A 3,921-nucleotide genomic window follows, 5' to 3' on the forward strand; every position below is an offset into this window, starting at 1 on the left:
TGAAGGCTAACAGACCCAGGGCGGCTTGGATAGACTGAAGGCCCGATGTGAGTGGACTAGTCAGGTTAAAGGCCCGAGGAATGATCCAGACAGGCTGTAATCCCGGTAAGGGCAGACTAGATATGATGAAGGTTCTGAGAGTGGTCCAGATAGACTGAAGGCCCGGTGTGGGTAGTCCCGTCATTCTATAGACTTTGTACGCATGTTGTTTGTTATGATATGATTATATTTGTATGATGTTGGTATTTTGGGGGGTAGTTCACTAAGCCTTTGAGCTTACATTTATCAATTATTGTTTCAGGTACTTATGATGATCACGAGAAGGTGAAGGCATGATTGTGCACCTCCTTATGTTTTTATGATTTGATTATGGGATACTCTAACATGAAATCATTTTGAAAAAAGATTTGTAATAATTATTGGTTGTTAAATGATTTAAAAAGTTTTAAATTGGCATATTTTTATGGATGTTACAAAAACAAAAACAACCAAGAATAAAAACTAAATAAAACTCAACAATAAAACTACAAATAAAAGGATAAGTCACTCGTCATCTCCATCTCCTTGCGCTCCACTCGACCCCGCCCCAAAATTTTATAAGGCCCAAATTTCTTCCCAAGTTAGAATACGTGGCGCTTGTAGTGGCATGTTGGGTTGGCGCTATATCTGAAATAAGAATAGATTCCATCGATGGCTTGGTTTTGATAGTACATAGCCCCTCTAATATTATCCAAATAATATCCAACCCGATTTTGGAATGGGTCTGTTGGTACACCACTAACTGGTATGTCGTGGAATTTTTACGGCTTCCCTCTCACGTTGCTTTATCCTCATGGCCTCGGTTGTTCTTTGGGTTATTCTGATGGTACCAATTTATCTTTGGCGGGCATGCCATATCTGCCACCCAATTTTACTACAACACACATAAGCCCCATAAATTAAGTGGTGAGCTCAGTATCTTTAAAACATGTTAGATTACAAACAAACCCCGGACCTATAATTCTATAAGATCTACCAAGTGTGTAACAAAATGACCCCCCATAATAGCACTATTGGCTTTAGAATTGATAGGTTTTCCTCCCAAAAACCTCTCCAATATATATGGAATATCACAAAATATATACTCCTAGTGTAATAAGGCTCCAAAGGTAAAAGATGTTTTTGGAGGACTCTTTATCATAATAATGCTTGTGACTGATAGTGAATGTGATTAGGCGATGTAAGAAACAGTGAATTGACGACTAAATGTAGCCTTCTCTAGAATCCTGTGAGCCATATTCGTAGTTTGCTATGATCCTCCAAAATTCCACATCAATCATCCCGGTGGTAAAATATTTAACACAAGTTAGAAAAAATAAGGCGAAATGTGGTGAGCGTGTTTCATCCTCCAAATATAACCCCATTCTCCTTGAAAATTATACCAAACTACACTCTTTATATGCTCCACCCAATCAAAATGTGAGTGCCCGGTTTTAAGTAGGATCAACCATGGATTCTTCAAATCTAACCGTAGAAAATAACTCGACAGAAAAGTTCATGATAAACCGACTCTTGGATTGTGAAAAGATTGTGCCAATCATTGCATGTAAAATCGTACCCATTGCCAATTTATCTTTTTTGCCAATATTTCTCAACTTCTTCTAAATTTTCAACCCATCATAACTAAGACTAATCAGTGACAGGGGCGATAACCAACTCCTGATTGTACAACCACCCTAAACGGTTGGTGTAGTTATTCAATATAGCTTGTGAAATATGTTGAGGGAAATGATAAAGTGGGTGGAGACTTGAGATATCCACATACTCTTGATCTTGGGGGACTGCTCTTTTTTGGTCCCATGGATTTTGCAAAAATTGAAGAAACAACAAACCAAAAACAAAATACATCAAATAAGATAAAACAAGAAACAAATAGTTTGTGAGCAAAGATTTCACATCGTGAGGGTCAATCCTGACGTCATGAGTTTAGTTCGGAAGTGACATGAACATCATATAGTTTCTTGGCCAAATCGAACCAAAATATAACTAGGGGTTTCTTCAAATAGTTAATCTAAGTCCTTAAATCGAACATGCAACAAAATTTTCTCAAAAAATCGGACCAATTTCGCACACGAAACCCTAAAACGAACCCTAGACTCCAAATGTTCAAAATCAGTAAAATAAATGAGCTTAGAGTACGGATATCATACCTTAATCTAAGTTGGAACTCGAAATCAAGAAAAATCGAATGAAATTAGCTAAAAATAGAAGTGGGACCTTGGGAGATATCTTACGTCGTGAGCGGTGTCAAAGAAATAAAGGTCAAATCACAAATGGTTTAAGTTTGAAGAAATAAGGTATTGGCCCCCTCCGAAGCTCACATCATGAGACCTTAATCTGACGTCATGAGTTTTAAATAAATGCAAATATATTGGGGCTTCTTTGATTCTCCACGTCGTGATGTCTAAGCTCACGCGGTGAGCTCTAAATTTCACCAAAAACCATTTAATTTTTCCTTAATAAACTTTACCACTCACAATTCGAATCCCACGCTTGATTTTTTAAATAGAAGATGGCGGAATGACAATCCTAAAAATCAAATTAAAAGAAATGCAAAACTAACTAAAATGAAAAAAGAAAAGAAAATGCAAACCGAGCTCGGGTTGCCTCCATAGAAGCGCTTTTTTTGATGAAATCGTGAGTCGGACTCCTTCCCGCTCTATGTTGTGTCAGTTGGGAGCGGAATCTCCCTCTTTTCCTTTTGTTCCTTCCACCTCGTTTTGTAAGCTTGAACTCATCTTACGTACACTTTCTTTGAATTTTCTTTCTCCATTTGATTGTCACATGTCTCACGCTTTTTTTTAACTCCTTGGGATTTTTCATCATTCGAGCTCTTCACATTGTTTTCAGCTGTCCATTTACATCTTATCAAGCTTTTGCTATCTATGCTTTTGTAATCATCCCTTTCATCGCTTGAACTAAAATCTTTAATTTCACTAGCCTCCTCAACTTGGACTTGTTGTATAGTAAAGGCGAAGACTTGAAACATCATTGGAATCCAGTCTCTTCGCTAGTAAGCTTGATTTCTTCTTTTGGTTTTTTCATTGTTTAGACCTCTTGAATCCTTATTCAACCCCGAATGCCATCTCTTCTTTTCTTACTTGTAAAGTAACATTTTACTCACAAACATCCACAAAAGCTCGTGTTGTATTAAGTAATGGGCGTCCAAGGGTATTGGGTACATCTTCATCCTCTTTGATATTTTATTTTATTTACCTCTTTTTATTAGTTTGTTTTAGTTTTTTTAGGTATTTTTATTAGTATTGCATTGTATTTTATTTATTTTATTTATTATGGATCATATCGGGGACTTTCTATTTTGCATGAGGTATTTTGAAGGGTTTTGGAGCTTGTTGCGGTTATGGATTAGCTTGGAAATGGGCTTTGTAGGCTTTTGAGGAATTATTGGGCTTTGAGATTCCATCAAAGGAGATTTGGGCTTAAAAAGCTAAAGACTTGGATGAAGTGGGCTTGTGAAGAAAAACCATTTTTACAAAATGGATTTTAAACTCAAACTGAGGACTTGGTATAATTTTTTTAAAAGAAAAACCATTTTTACAAAAGGGATTTTGAAAAGAGAAAAAGGGTGTGGAGCATGCAATCAACCAAGATCAAGTAAGTACTCCCAAATTACCCATACAAGTTTATGTTTTGATATGAGTATGAGAACTGCATGTTAGATAAGGGCTAAGGTTCTAGGAATGATGCCATGTATGCCTGTTATATGTGTATGAGAACTGCATGATAGTTTAGGGCTGAGGATCTAGAAAGGATGCCTTATATACCTGTTGTATGAGCTTATTGAATTGTATGCTAGTGTTGATTAGTAAGCAATATGATGGCTTGAGTAGGATATGCTTGATTATGGTTACTTAATGCTCG

At 36.6% G+C, this 3,921-nt stretch overlaps 1 long non-coding RNA gene across 1 annotated transcript; it reads right to left on the reverse strand.

Moving 5' to 3' along the window:
* Positions 1–393: 393 nt before the first annotated feature.
* LOC145042011 (uncharacterized) lies at positions 394–2,308 on the reverse strand. The gene is made up of 2 exons (XR_013680527.1): positions 2,190–2,308; positions 394–1,820 (listed from the first exon to the last, which is right to left on the reverse strand). It is a non-coding gene; the product is annotated as an uncharacterized LOC145042011 (long non-coding RNA).
* Between the last annotated feature and the right edge of the window lie 1,613 nt (positions 2,309–3,921).

The sequence above is a fragment of the Lactuca saligna genome, chromosome 4 (assembly GCF_052625555.1).
Source record: "Lactuca saligna cultivar CGN05327 chromosome 4, ASM5262555v1, whole genome shotgun sequence".
NCBI classification, from domain to species: Eukaryota; Viridiplantae; Streptophyta; class Magnoliopsida; order Asterales; family Asteraceae; genus Lactuca; species Lactuca saligna.